The sequence below is a fragment of the Aethalodelphis obliquidens genome, unplaced genomic scaffold (assembly GCF_003676395.1).
Source record: "Aethalodelphis obliquidens isolate GAN/ISIS:26980383/991018 unplaced genomic scaffold, ASM367639v1 scaffold12, whole genome shotgun sequence".
NCBI classification, from domain to species: Eukaryota; Metazoa; Chordata; class Mammalia; order Artiodactyla; family Delphinidae; genus Aethalodelphis; species Aethalodelphis obliquidens.
In genome coordinates this window covers 9,778,864-9,794,331 of record NW_020837956.1, presented here as the reverse complement: position 1 = coordinate 9,794,331, position 15,468 = coordinate 9,778,864, and the positions used below count along the sequence as shown (strand labels likewise).

At 48.3% G+C, this 15,468-nt stretch overlaps 1 long non-coding RNA gene across 1 annotated transcript in view; it reads left to right on the top strand.

Annotated features, from left to right (window-relative positions):
* The first annotated feature begins 5,846 nt into the window (after positions 1-5,846).
* Positions 5,847-15,468, top strand: part of LOC113623805 (uncharacterized) — a 35,479-nt gene continuing 25,857 nt past the window's right edge. Inside the window, exons 1-2 of the long non-coding RNA XR_003434077.1 lie at positions 5,847-6,640; positions 14,771-14,865. This is a non-coding gene — a long non-coding RNA (uncharacterized LOC113623805). The remainder of the gene's footprint in view (positions 6,641-14,770; positions 14,866-15,468) is intronic.

Here is a 15,468-nt window from a genome sequence, read left to right as displayed (position 1 = left end):
GGAGGCTTGGGCTAGGGTGTGACCATGAAAAGAATATTGGGAATACCGGGAATCAAGGCTGGATGATAAAGCAGGGCCAGATCATGAATGCTCTCCCACAGGACCCTTGTAGATGCTGCTACTTCCGCTTGGAAAACTTTCCCTTGTTTGTCCTATGTCTGCTTTTTCTTGTCCTTCAGACTCAGTTTTTAAAATACTAGGTTAAGGGAAAAAAAAAAAAAAAAAACTAGGTTAAGGAAGTTAGAGAAAGGGAGATATTCATGAATCTTGAGTTAGGATTATGTCCTAACAAAAAAACATGACTCGCAGTGGCTTAAACAAACAGAGGTTTATTTCTCTCATATAAACAAGGAATCTAGAAGCAGTAGCATTTGTTTAGCTGCTCGGTGAGGTCAGGAACAACACCTTGGCCTTTCCTTCATGGTTGCAAAATGGCTGCTGCAGCTCCTTTGTAACCACATTCAAGGCAGTATGGAAGGAGAACAGGTGGCACCAGCCGAGACTGTCCTTTTTAACAGGCCATGACAAACTTTCCCAGAAAGAAACCGCTTCTATTTATTTTTCACTGGTTATAACTGTGAGTCCTTTCCCTTTAGAAAATAAAGTATTTAGCTTTTTCCAGACTTTATCATGCAAGAACTTCTGGAATTCTTGAGCTAAGGAATAATATCATCAAAGAGGTGCTTTAGGAAGGTACAGGCTGAGGGCAATGGAAAAGTAGAAAGGGAAAAACTAGGAACAGAGATGAGTTAAGAGGCTACTGCTGTCAGTCAGTGGGAAGAAGGTCTGGATCAGAATAAAAACAGAAATAAGAAAGTGCTTAACTTAAGAGATGTGTCTCCTCACAGCTTTAGTCATAGATATGCACGTTTCTATGCTTTCATGTAAATGTGTATCATTTTTGCAAGAAGAGAGAAATTTATGTAGATAGATGTGCATTTCTGTGCATTATCTTTGTTTTTCTCTGTGTCTGTGACTGTATCATTTATTCATTCATTCAGCAAATACTTACTGAGCCCCAACTTTGTGCAAGGCAATGTGCCAGGTACTATGGGGGAACACGGACATGAATCAAACACAAACCCTACCCTTGAGGAGCTTACAGACTAGAAAGGGAGAAAACACATATCCTCAAATAGCTAAAATGCAAATTAGTAAAATGATAAATATCATAAAGTTATGAAAGTTCAGAAGAGGAAGTCATTATCTTAGCTGGAGAGATAAGGGAGAAGATGGCATTTGAATTTGGTTTTAATGAATTAATAGGATGATAGAGTTACCATATGATCTAGCAATCCCACCCCCAGGCATATAGCCGGAGAAATATATATACACACACAATGGAATATTACTCGGCCATAAAAAGGAATGAAAGAATGCCATTTGCAGCAACATGGATGGGCCTAGAGATTATCATACTAAGTGAAGTAAATCAGAAAGAAAAAGGCAAATATCGTATGATATCACTTATATGTGGAATCTAAAAAAATGATACAAATGAACTTATTTACAAAACAGAAATAGACTCACAGAAATAGAAAACAAACTTAAGGTTACCAAAGTGGAAAGGGGGAGAGGGATAAATTTGCAGTTTGAGGTTAATAGATACAGACTATCATATATAAAATAAATAAACAACAAGGACCTACTGTATAGCACAGGGAACTATACTCAATATCTTGTAATAATCTATAATGGAAAAGAATCTGAAAAGGAATAGATATATATGTATAACCGAATCATTTCGCTGTACACCTGAAACATTATAAATCAACTATACTTCAATAAAAAATATTTTAAAAAAAGAAAGAATAGGATGGAGGGAAGGAATGTGGGCAGGGAGCAAGTGACCGTGGAGCGTTCTTACCTTACTGGTTAGAAAAGGTGGTGAAAAATAAGCCTGAAAGAAAACTGATCTAAAGAATTTGGTGGGTTTTTTTTACACACTAGCAAATATTTATTGGACTCCTACCAGAGATACGGTACTATGCTAGATCTTGAATTTCTGTAAGTGATTATATGTCTGTGTTTCCATGTATGTGTGCCTGTTTGCGAACATGCGTATGTTTCACAGTGTGTACATACTTTTGTGTGTCTCCCTCTCTGTTTTAATAGTCAATTTCTTTGTGCGTACACTTTTACACGTAACTGTGTCCATGTGTTTACATACGGCCAGCAGGTGGCGCCACAAAATCATAACTAGCAAGGACAATTCTGCCTGTTCCAGCCAAGTAGCCATCTCAGACCCTATGAGGCCATGGAGAGATCCTCAGGCCTTTGTAGGGGCTGGGGATTCGTTTAGCTGTTTCCATCATTAGCATTATTCACCACTGTATTCTCATGCCTGGCACAAAACCTGACAAAGTGAAATCCTCCTTAAATGTGTATTCATGAAAGGCTAACATGCCCCATGGGAGAAGTGGGAGATTGGGGGGGGAGCCAGGGAAAGAAGTACAGAGAAGGTGGCCCCCCAGTAAAGACCCCACAGGAAGTGGGATTTCAGTCACACTCGTAGAAGTCATAGAAGATCTGGAGGGGGATGTGTGACAAAACAGCAAACTCAGCCATTGCTCTCACCCATGGGGCTTCCCCTCCTTATAATGCAGCATCTGATCCCGATCCTTTACCTTCGGCTTTTATTTAGTGCCTAGTAAGTACTAAGGCCTGTGGGAAACACCACCTCTGCTCTCTAGGAGCTTCCAATCCAGGAAGAGAAATAACGTTTATTTTTCACAAATTTATTATACGCACGATCTGCATTTGGATCCTGGCCTAGAAAAGAAAAGGAGACATTGGACAGTGGGCAAAATTTGAATGGGATCTGGAAATCTGAATGAGTTGCACACAGGTTATAGAACAGTGTACTTGCTTTTGAAGAAATATACTCAGTGAAATATTTAGGGGTGGAATGGCATCATGTCTGCAACTTGCTCTCAGATTGAACAGAAAAGAAATAACGATAATGGCCGGGAAGGAAGGAAATGGGAAATGTTAATGATTGTAGAATCTGATTTAAGGAGCTAAGAGAGTTGTTTATACTCTTCTTGCAACTTTTCTTTAAGTTTGAAATTATTTCAAAATAAATTTTGTTTTTAAATTTTTAAATAATAATAATTACACCCCATAAACCCTCTCTGCCTATTGCTGAGAAAGTTCCTTCCTGCCCCACGTGAGAAGTGCTCTGTGAGGGACAGAGGCACAGAGCTGGAAGAGGGTCCAGCTGGGTCTATTCAGAGACCCCAACCCCTTCCCACCCTGGCTGCCTCAGGAGACTGGCTCTCTCTCTCCCCTATCTGGGCTACCCCAAGGTCTCACCCTTTTCAGAGCCCACATCTGTGATTTCTCCCACTCACGCTCTCCATGCCGGCGCAGGTACCCCACTCCCCCATCAGCCTGTTTAGGAGACGAAGGTCTCTGATTGCCCACAGGGACTACCACTCTGGTCATTCCACACAAGAACACAGGTACCACCTTCACTTTGCTCCCATAGGAGAACTGAGGCTCAGAGTTTTGCAGCAAAACCCTTGAACAAACAAAGATCTGCTCAGTGGGACCAATTTCAGGTCAGCTGCACATAGCAGGGGCCTGGACTATAAAACACTTTAATGGTCTGGCTGAGTTATCACAGATGGGTCTGGCTGCTTCCCCATCTCTCCGCCGTCCTCCCCATTGCCTCACTCCTTTCTCTGAGCTGCCAGCAGCACGTGGTGCTGCATTTGTCAGGCCATTGCCAGTCAAGGCCGCCTCATGGCCCTCTGAGGAATCCCACATACCTCAGCCTGGCACTCAGGACCGTCTGCAAAGTGGACCAGTTCCTGCTCCAGCTGTTTCTCCCATTATTCCTTTGCACCCGCTTTTGCCCTACATTCTTAGTGTCCTGGATGTGCTCACACTTTCCCTCCCCCGCACCTATGCTGATGCACTTCCTCTGCCCTGGAAGGGCCTCCTTCCCCATCTCCACCTGGCAAATGCCCAGCTACCTCTCAAGGCCCACTTCAAATGTGACCTCTTCCTAAGGCCTTTCATATTCCACCCCAACCTGATCTGGCCTCTTTCTCCTCTCTTGGCAATTATTTTCAGCTCCATTACCTTCATGCTTTATTTTTGGAATGCCAATTCCTTCTACTCAACTCTAAGCTCTGCAAGGGAGAAATCTGTCTCTTATCCACTCAGTACCTAGCAACCTGTGGACATGCAGTAGGTGTTCAATAAATGCATAGGAGGTAATATGGCTAAGTGTGTTTGCCGTACTTCACTATGAGGCTCAGGTCCACAGAACCGTGAACTCTGAGGGACACAGAATACGGGCGCTCTTTCCAGGAGGAGATGGAAATAACAGCTACACTGAGCTCCCGTTAAGTGCCCTCTGGCCCCGACCCCATCCCCATCTGGCTCCCGGCCTCCTCAATCCTCAAGGACACAGTTTAAAAATATCTCCCCTCCTTGCCTCCCTCCTCTCTGCTATGCCTTTCTCCTTTCCCTTCCTTTCTCTCCCCTAAAACCCTCGGGCTCCTACCCACAGAACACTGGGGAGAAAACAGAAGAGCTGAGGGATTCCCCACCAGCTTCTGAGCCCTGAGATGAGGAAGTGATTATCAGAGGCCACTGTCTTGGTCAGTTCCTGTTTCTGGAGCGAAGATGCCAAAATCTGTTCCTTTTTCTGTGAAAAATGTACGAGTTTTCATTTCCAAAATTCCCAGAAGCAAGACTGTCACTGTGAGCCGTCTGTGTTTCTGTCTGCCTGCATCTGTATGGAAGGTCCGCCAAGGCCTCCTGGGCCTGCTCCTCGTGGGCCAGCGTCCAGGGGCAGTCTTGACAATGACACCTCACTCCCTGCCCCTCCCCATCGCCCCCCCCCCCCACCTTGACCTGGCCGAGGAGAGACAAGTGCATTAGGACAGGCCTGCCTCTGGCCTCCTAATGCTTCCTGGGGCCTTGCAGGAGAAGTCCCTCCCCAGGGTTGGTCTGCTGCTCAGAAGCCCCTAGAGAGGGTAGAAATTTAAACTGATAACCTGGTCTCAGATGTGGATTAATTTGGGAAACCCTGTCCCTGCCCTGCTCCCAGGCTTGAAACCATCGGGATGGCAGCTGGGGGGGGGCGGGTGCAGACATAGCCACGCCATCCCCGCCCCCAGCCTTGGCCTGGGGCCCCACCTTCTGCGCCCCAGTCCCATCTGGAATGGGAGGAGAGCCCCACTTCATGTGGAATCAGACCCTCCTGAGCCCTCTGTGAAGAAAGGAAGAGGGCCAGCCAGGGAAGTATTGGAGGTGGAGCCGGGGAAGGGTGGGATATGCAAAAAGACACCAGAGCCTAAAGCCGGGGTAAGAGAGTTGAGTGTGGGCCTTGAGATTAAGATTAGGCTCAAGGTGTGAAGGTCAAAGTCGTCTTGGTGCCAGGCCCTCTGGGCTGTGCTTGCCTTGGGTTGGCAGGTGAGAGAGAGCAGGACAGGCCTAGGTAGCAGGTTCTTTGCCTAAGCAGGAAGCGAAGATGAACGCTTTCTAGCAGGATCTACATTTGGCCTGCTTTTCCTTTGGTCTCTGCTTCCGTTTGTACCGTGCCTACCCAATTCTCATGCATTCATTTAACAAACATTTAAATAGCCTAGAACATTTGCAGATATCAGTGGCCAGGGCTTTCCAAAAGCGTAGGCTGGGACTTGCAGAGTCCTCACTGCCTGGAGCTTCAGCGTCGCGCTCAGCTAGGCCCCTCGCACGCTGTACGCTTTGTGCACCATCCCGGTTGCTGGGGCCTGAGGCCTGATCAGCAGGGGATTGAGTAGGGGTGCAGGACCCGCTCCCCAGATGGCCGGCCCAGACGATCTGAGCCCGAGACAGGTTAAGGGGGCAGGAGACTGGGCAGGGCCGGGTAGTCTCTGCGGGGGCCGACCTTGTGCCCTTTCGCAGTGAGTGGTGGCGGCCCTCCCAGGGAAGGGGTCCCCTTCCGTGCCCGGAGCTGGGAGCCGGGGCAGCCCTCGCCAGCGCCGCGCCCTCCCCGAGGCCCGAGGGAGGCGCCGCGGGAGGAATTCCAGCCATTTCCTCTGCGCCGCGCGGTATGTGGCCTGCTCGCTGCCCGACCGCAGCGCGGCCCGGAGGTGGGGGCCGGCGGCGCGGGCCCGTCACCAGCCGCGTCTGGCAACTGCCCCGGCCTCGCCGTCCCGCTCCAGATTCCCGGCTGGCCGCCCCTCGTCCCGGGCGACCAAACCGGCCCTGGAGCGGCCCCGGGCCGGCGCGGCGCTGCCGGGACCCCGGCTCCTCCCCGCGCGGCCGCAGCCGGCGGAATCGCTCCCGCCCCACGCCCGCCTGCCTCCTCCGTCCTCGCCGCGCACCCTAACCCGCAGGTCCCCCGAATCTCAGTTTGAAACTGAAGGTGGCCTTTGCTACGTCACCTTGGGGCACGTCCCTTAGCCTTTCTAAGCGTCAGTTTCTCCACCTGTGAAATGGGCACCCTGACAATAGTGCTACCTCATTTGTGCCGCCCTGAGGTTAAATGAGAAAGGGAACGTGCTGGAGCAATGTCAACGATGTTTTCGTTTCTCTAGGTATCGCTGCTGTCCTCAGCTCTCCTGGATCTTCCGCCCACCCTGCCCAGGGCCTCTTCTCCATACTAATTCTTGGTGGAGCAGTCGGGGCGGCTTTACAGGTAGGCACTGCAGACGGCCGCCTCAAGGACCGGCGGTAGGCTCTCCCTCGGGATTATCTGCCCGCTAGGTTCTTGAAAAACCTAAGGGGCAGTTATTTCATTTTTTAAATGATGTCATCGCCGTCTGACATCAACCAGGCACGTAGCGATTAGTGGAAGTTGAGGGTGCGGACTGGGATGGTAGGTCCGCAGACGTGGACTCCACGTGCCGGTCTCAACAGACGCTGGGCCACCACGTGCTCTCTGGGCTCCTCTTTCAAAGTGCAGATCCTCCACCCCCAGCCCCCGGGAGAACGAACATTCTTTCAGCTTTAACTCTGCGCTAGAGCAGCGAGAAAGGGAAAGCCAGAGCCCCTAGGCGACTGGGTGGGTGGGATCCACTTCCCCTGCCGCCCACCCCCGCCCACGGCTGCGGTAAATGTGACACTGAGCGGAGTTGGAAAGCCCCGGGTTTCACCGGGCCTAACCGCCGACTGCTTTGCAGACGCAGCACCGAGAAGCCGCTCTGCCGCGGTGTTCCCCCAGATGGCTCCTTGTTTTGATTTTGAAACTTCCATTCCAGCCAGAGCGCCAAGGCCGAGAATCAGCCCTTGCAGCAAGACGTGCTCCCCTCGTTCCCCCACCACCACACACACACGCTACAGCCACAGACCGCATAAATCCAGGTGGAGACAGGTCCAGAAACACAGGTGCTATAAATATCCCAGTCCGGCGAGCGGGGAGACACAGCTCCCGGGTAGCCCGTCTCCACCCACCCTCCTCTGAGCCCAGCACTTCCGGCCATCGCTGCGCTGCAGGCTGCTCTCCGAGTTGGGAGGGGCGGGCTCCATCCGTAGCAGAGGCCTGGCTTCCTTTTCCTCGCCCGAGACCCCCTGAGTGCCTAACCTGAGGGTTTTCTCTCCACTCAGGATACACCTCCCGAACTCCCAATCGCAGACCGTTTCCTCCCTCCCCTGGTATTTTTTAAAGGCTGTGGCCAGTCTTCCTGAAATGCTGACTTCTCTTTCAAGATGGGTGGGGGGTGCTGCCTTAGGTTAGAAGGCAACGAACGAAATCACATTTTTAAATGTAAAATTTGATTCTAAATTTTTGATGGCCCTTTTCGTTTGGGTGGAGGTGGGGACGGACGACGGTGGGGAACAGGCTGCAGGCAGAGTAAATCTAAAAGAGGGGAAAAAAGCTGGGAGTACACACATGTGAAGAGGGGATATCTCTCCGCTGGAAAAGAGAGTTGCTGTCCCAGCAGGCTGGTTCCCAGGAGCTTGGTGCAGTTTTCTGAGCCAGTCTCCTGAGCCTGGGACTTAATGGGGTGCAGCTCCCTGAGAAGGAGCCTGTTGGACACAATAAGACTGCTCTGGGAAAAAGGTTAATGAAGTTCCACCACCTGGGCTAAGGGATTCAGACACAAAAATTATTCCCAGGAAACTCGGACATCTGATGGCTCCAGGAGAGGGTGGCAAAGAGCAAGGCAGGTTTGGAGATAATGAGTGAAACAGATCTGAACCACCAGTTTTCAAATGTGTCTGTAAAAATAAGCTTTAACTAAATGCTAAATAAAGCCCTGGTTTAAAAAATGAAGTCACACTCCTCTTCCAATGTGGGCGCTTACTCTCGAGTTGCTGTGCTAAGGAAGCACTTGGTCAGCTCATCCTGCTTAGAATGTACTATTAATTCCCCATTTTACAGATGAGAAAACTGAGGTCAGAGAGGCTAATTAACTAGCAGAGAAGAGTTTCGAACTCAGGGATCTGACTCCAGCGGTCACCTGTGGAACCTCTGCTGTAGGCTAATCAGCTCTGATGGTCTCTCAGACCAGAGGTTGGCATGACTCCACTTCAGCCTTCAGCTGTCTTTAACAGTGAGGAAGACATTGCTGTAACACCTGCCTGCCTCTAGTAGACCCGAGTGATTGCAGCCTCGTTGAACTTGATGGCATTCCTGAGGGGGCCAGGCAACCTACCTTAAGACCCCAGTGTATAGAGGAACAAACTCTCCGTAAGAGGAGGACTCTGAATGGACTGGATGCAGTCACCAAGGTCAGCCCTTCCTGTGTGATCTCAGGACCACAGGGAGCCCCAAGTGGCCTCCTTACTAAAAATCAACCATAAAAGAACCATTGTGCTTAACACAGAACCAGATGTGTACTTAAATTTACACAGGTCGCTGCTATCTCACCTTGGGCCATGGGCCAAGGCGACCCAAAGATATATTTTTTCTGGCTTTCCTAGCATTTTTTAAAAGTTGAGTTAATTACCAAACATTTAAAATTGGAAGATTGTGCAGAAATATCTGGATTTTTTTAGCTTCTCCCCCCCCAATCTTTAAGAGCTGGCCACACTGACATGTACTCTGTGGTCCACCCCAGTCCCAGCCATCCCATCCCGTTTTTTATTCCCACCCTCCTGCTTGGCCCATTGACATTTGAATTTGCTGACCCCCATCTTCCTCACTAAAATGCAATTATTCACTAAAGAGGTAACTGTTGAGTCTAACTGGTCACATTCCAGTTTGGCTATCTTTTCTGGAGAGCTGGTTAAGGTAGAATTGTTGAGGTAAGTTAAAGTGAGGGTAGGAGAGAAAGTGGGCTTCCCCCAAACAAAGCATCAGGCCATACCAGAACAGAGCAGATTTCTGAGTTCCCAGAAGACCACAAGATGAGAAATTGGTGTTTGAACAGCTGACATGGATGTCAGAACCTCACCTGTTTCCCAGGAGCTCATCCTTTCGTTTAACTTAGCAAACACCACTCTTTTATTAGCATCCTGGGCTGCCTTTCCCAAACCTGCTTCTGGAAGTGCCTTGGGGAGTGTCCAGAAGCAAACCCTGGAGGTGATTAGAGGGCTGCCGGCTCAGGCTATGAGCGAGCCCAAAGGAATGGGGCTGAGCTTTCAACCAGGACAGAGCTGAGCCCAGAGGAGGAGCTGAATGAAGACGAGGGGTTTGAGCAGCCAGGAACTGAAGCACGACCTCATTCACCAAGATGGTGAGCAGCTGTGTTCTCTGAAACGTGGACCACATGAGGGAAAACCATCTTCCCCGAACTTGGAAGCTTTTCTGCCAAAGCAGTTTATCGTGCACGCAGAGAGGTGAAAAGGTTTTGTATGGAGACGTAAGAAGGGATGAGATGGGCTTTGACGGACTGTATGATAGTCCTCGGAGCAACCTCAGCCTTCCCCAAATGCTCATCTGGGAGAGTTTCAGCCCTGTGAATATTTGAACTCAGACCTTTTTGGCAGTAGTCCATGGGACAAGTGTGTCAACAGAGCCCCAGATGTGTACTCTGGGGTGTGGAGGGCGTGAATGTGATAAAGTACTTTTAGGGCTTTTAGAGAAACAGGAAATACAGTTATCAGAGACAGGAAAATCTATTCAACTTCTTTCAAAACCAGTGAGTGGATAACATGGCCATCAGAATTGTCACAACTGCTAGGTGAAGCCTTTGGAAAAGAACAAATTAGCAGCAAAGGGGTAGGAGAGGCCCCTTCGGGGAGTTGCCAGGCTGGGGCAGGGACACACTCTATTCAGAGAGCCTCCTCTCCCCTGCTGCGTCATCAGGAGCCTCTGAAATCCCAGCACTCAGTCTTGCCGCCATCATCTGTGCGTTGTGTCCTCGTTCCTGTTCATGTCAGTCCTAAAATCTCCCTGGCTCCCAGAGGCCCTGTCTTTCCCCTATTTTGTGGCCTCTCCCACCCTCCCCAAGTCCTGAAACTCTTCCTCCGTGACCTCTGGAGTTCATAATCCGTGATTAGCAAACTCTCCTTTATCCTCAACCTGTTGTCTGAGCATCCTCTTCACTTCTGTCCCTACGGGACACCCAGCTCTCCCCTGAGTTCACTGCTGCCCTCACAGCCTTCTCCAGCAGGGCCTGATTTTGTTCTCTCACAGCCCCCGTCCCTAGACCTGGAGGTGAGATAGGTGTCCTCCTTACTGGTCATCGTCACCTTTAGAAGTATTCCCTTGCACACCACGTTGAATTTCGTGTTATCAAATTATACCAATCACTGCTGTCTTCTCCTGACCCCCAGGCGTTATTTTGCAAATATTCTAGGTCTTGGTTCACTGCCACTCTCACCAACACTGTCTTAACTCGTGGCGATTCAGTATAGAGTAGATGACCCTTCCAATACCCCAGCCTCTCAGTCTCTTGAATTTCTCTCCTCCAGTGATTTTCCCTCCCCTCAACCCATAGTTGTGATTACACACAACTGCAGTCCCTCCATGATCTCAATTTCGTGCCTCCTCCTATCTTTCCAGCTCACCTCCTTGCTTGATCCCAGCCATCCTCTGACCCCACCAGAGCCTCCAATATGTTGATCCCACTACACCCTTCACTGTTGCCCACCCCTTTGATGTTCTTAATCCCCTCCTGACCCAGTGTAAATTTCATGGCCATACCTAGCCAGAGAAATACACACAGCCCCGCTGCTTGACCTCATTTGAAGTTCATGCTGATGAAACTTAAGTGGGCCCTTAATGCTGCCCAACAGTCATACTTACGTTTCCCTGATCCGTTCACTCACCTATGCTCCTGGGTGACAGTTTTGTACCTTCTTTTCTCTTCTCAAACCCTTAATATTCCCTTCCCATTCTCACTCTCAGCTGAATTCTAAAAGAAGCTAATTGGATTCTTTTTTCACTGGGAAAGTAGAAGCAACAAGAGGAGAAATCTGCAGATTCCCACCATCACATTTATCCCCTGTCCAGCAGTTGCGTCTTCACACTCTGCCTTTCCACCTACTATCGGAGGTGACCCATCCATCAAAAGCAAATTCCTCCACTTGCGCAGGCAGCCCAGTCCCTCTCACCTACTCGCGGATATTACTCAGCAATTCTTCCTACACCAAATTATTACTCTCTGCTGGATTCTTTCCATGAGCACACAAACATGCTATTATTTCCCACATCTTAAAAAAAAAAAAAAAGCCTTTTAATGACTGTACTTCCCTTGGCAGCCTCTCTCCCATTTGTTTGCTCCCCTTTAGAGCAAATTCCTCAGAAGAATCATCTGTACTTGCTATGTCCGGTTCCTCTCCTCCAGTCCTTTTTAAACCAACCCCAAATCAGGCCTCTATCCCTCAGTGCTCCACAGAAATTATTCTGGTCCAAGTTACCATGGCTTAATAAATCCAGTGGTCAGTTCTCGTCTTACTGATTAATAACATCTGATATAATCAACCACATCCTCCTCCTTGATACACATTCTTCCCTGGACTTCCAGAACACCTCACTCTCTTGGTTTTCCTCCTCTCTCACTGCTCCCACCTTCTTGGTCTCTTTTCCTGGCTCCGCCTCTTTTCCCTGACCTCTAAGTGTTGACGTGCGCAGGGCTCAGACCTCAGTCCTCTACTCTTCCTTATCTACCTCTTTTGATGATCTCATCTAGATATGTGGTTTTAAATACAATCTATGCACCCATGACCCACATTTATACCTCGTCCAGACCTCTGCCCTGAACTCTAGACTCATATATCCGACTGTCCGCCCCACATCTCCAAACTCAAGATGTCCAAAACTAGACTCTTGAGATGCTCCCCAAACTTGATCTACCTGCAGTCTTTCCTATCACAGTTGATGGCAACTCTATTCTTCCAGTGGTTCAGGCCTAAACATTGAGTTATCCTTGACTCTTGTCTTCCTCTTACATGCACGTCAGATCTGACAGGAATTAACTCTACCAACAGAATGCATCTGGAATCCACCCACTTCTCCCCTCCTTTATGGCTGCTGTCCTAGTCAAAGCCACCGTCATCTCTCACCTGGATTACTGCTGTGTCCTCCTATCAAAAGTCTCCCTGCTTCTACTCTGGCCTTCAACACAGAAGCCAGAGTGATCTTTTTTTTTTTTTTTTGGCCGCACCTTGGGGCTTGTAGGATCTTAGTACCCCGACCAGGGATCAAACCCACACCCCCTGCAATGGAAGTGCGGAGTCCTAACCTCTGGACCTCCAGGGAATCCCCAAGAGTGATCCTTTTAAAACATACTTTAGACCACATCACTCTCTAATCAAAACTTCAAAAGCCCCCTCTGCCCCGTTTCTTTTAGGGTTACGCTTTAATAACTCCCCATTTCTCTCAGTGTAAAAATGGAAGTCTTTACAATGGCCAAAGAGTTCCTCCATTATCTGCCCACTCTTCCCACCACTCACCTCCCTGGCTCCCTCTTTGGATTATTTTCTTTTATTTATTTATTTTTTTTAAAAAATTTTGGCCGCGCCACATGACTTGCGGGATCTTAGTTCCCTGTCCAGGGATCGAACTCGGGCCCCCAGCAGTGGAAGCACAGAGTCCTAATCACTGCACCGCCAGAGAATTTCCTGTCTTCCTCTTTGGATACTCCCTTCCTCACCCATTCTGGGAGTCCAGCCTCCTTGATGTTATTCAAACACACTAGGCGTGTTCCCACAGTGAGGTCTCTGCTCTAGCTCTACCCTCTACCTGAACGCTCTTGCCCCAGAAATCTACTTGCCAACCTTCTCACTCCTTCAGTCTTTAGATTCTCACCTTTTCAATGAGACCCATTTGACCACCCTGTTTAATACTGAAACTTGCCCTTTCCCTACACCCTGACACTCTTGATCACCCTTAACCTGCACAACCTTGTTCGTTTTTGTCCCCATAGCATTTATTATCTCCTAACATACTATGTAATTTATATATTTATGTTTATTGCTTATTATCTATCTTCCCCTGACCCCACCCCCACAGGGATCTTTCTCTATGTTGTTCACAAATGTATCCTAAATGCCTAGAACAGTGCCTGACACATGGTAGGGAAACAATATGTATTTTTTGGGAATGAATGAAAATAATCCAGGCAGAGAGGGACTTACTCCCTCACCCATCAGAAATGTCTGGGCCAAGAGCAAAAGGGAAAATGGAACCAGAAAGAACAGTTGGAGCTGACCATAAACACATGGTTTACAGGCAAAGTCAGGTCAAGTTGGAATGAACAAACTGTGTGCTCATAGTCACTAGATAGATAGATAGATAGATAGATAGATAGATAGATGATAGAATCTCCCACATGGTAGGTAATAAAGCGACTTTATTTACCACATATAGAATAAAAAAAAGCCTGGGCCAATGACACCGACTTATCCGATTCCCGTCATTGTCTGTTGCTTTTTAGCTGTTCTCCCAGCCCTAAGTGAGCCAGTTACAGTTGACCCTTGAACAGCGTGGAGTCTGAACTGCCTGGGTCCAATTATACACGGATTCTTTTCAACAAATGTACAGTCGGCGCTCCCTTTTCACGGGCTTTGCATTAGGGGATTCAACCAACCATGGACAGCAGATTAAATTTTGATCTGGGGTTTGTTGAATCCGAGAACGCGGAGGGTCAACTGTATTCAGTGGACTATGCCATGTTACATAAAGGACTTGAGCATCCACGGATTTGGGTATTTGCAGGGACCCCTGGAATCAGTGCCCCGTGGATACCGAGGGACAACGGTACAGTTTGTCAGAGGCATCACAGAGAGTAAAGGCAAAAGGACAGGGTCCTACAAGTGAGGACTTTGAAAAAGAAACTCGTCTCTCTTCACCTCTTCCCCCTAAGTGCCTTCTCAGTAGAGGATAGTGCAGTACCAGATGTTTGGGGCAGTACCCAAGCCATTTCCTCAGAATTCTGCAATCATTGGATGCAGATGGCTAATAGTTCTGCTTGCCTGGCCCCCACATGTCCACTGCTAACAGAGGCCTTCTGGAGTCCATGCCTTCCTTTCCCATAGGGATTGCAGCTTCCAGGCTGACTGCCAATGTATTCCTTCTCAAAAGATGCCAGTGTTATGCGAGGAGCCTCTGCACTAAGGATAAACAAGTTAAACGAGGCTCCTGAGGCCCTCCAGACATTTTAGTTAGAGACCCTGGGGTATCAGCCTTGTGGCTGCACCAGGGGCTTGAGGCCACAGTAGGCTCTGGGGCAGGAGGCTTTACCTGTCCTGAGGAGAAATAGAATCTCAGAGCCTTTACAGAGTTGAGGCTTCAGCTCACAACACGCCTAAATAACTGCAGGCAAAGCTTCCAGAGGGGTCTGGGCAGAAGCTCCAGAAGATCCCCCTTGGCCAGACATGAAGACAAGACCCCAATTCCCAGGACAGACTCGAACCAAATTGCCTTCTTCCAAAACAGGGGCGTCCTCAGCTATACATTTCATCATAAGGAACGTATGTGCGTTGATGGAGCTCACCTAGTGCCAAGAGAGCGGCAAAAGGCATTGAAATAAGGTAAGCCTATGTCATTTCTCCATAGAAAACATTCATTCGTAAGGAAGGCATTCATCTTTGACATGAATAGGGATGCCCTATGAGGTTCAGAGTAAGCACAAAACACAGCAGAAGAAGCCGCACTCCTGTATAAAAATATAATTTAGGGAATTCCCTGGCTGTCCAGTGGTTAAGACTCGGCAGTGTCACTGCAGTGGGCCCGGGTTTGACCCCTGGTCAGGGAATTAAGATCCCACAAGCCACGTGACGCAGCCAAAAGAAAAAAAAAAAAAATATATATATATATGTGTGTGTATATATATATATATATATATATGTATTATATATAATACATATGTATATATATAATACATGTATTATATATATGTATTATATATATTTTTTAAATCAGTTAAAATATTTACCCAGTCCCATGAGAAAAAGGTCAAAGGGCTTAAGTATATTCTCAACACTCAATCTAACTTCTCTTTCTTCCGCTCAGTTGCCCCTTTTTTGTTCCTCTTCACTCTTCCAAAACTCAGCTCACAATCCTCCCCCACCCTGTGTACCTCCATCTCACACACACACACACACACACACACACACACACACACACACACACAC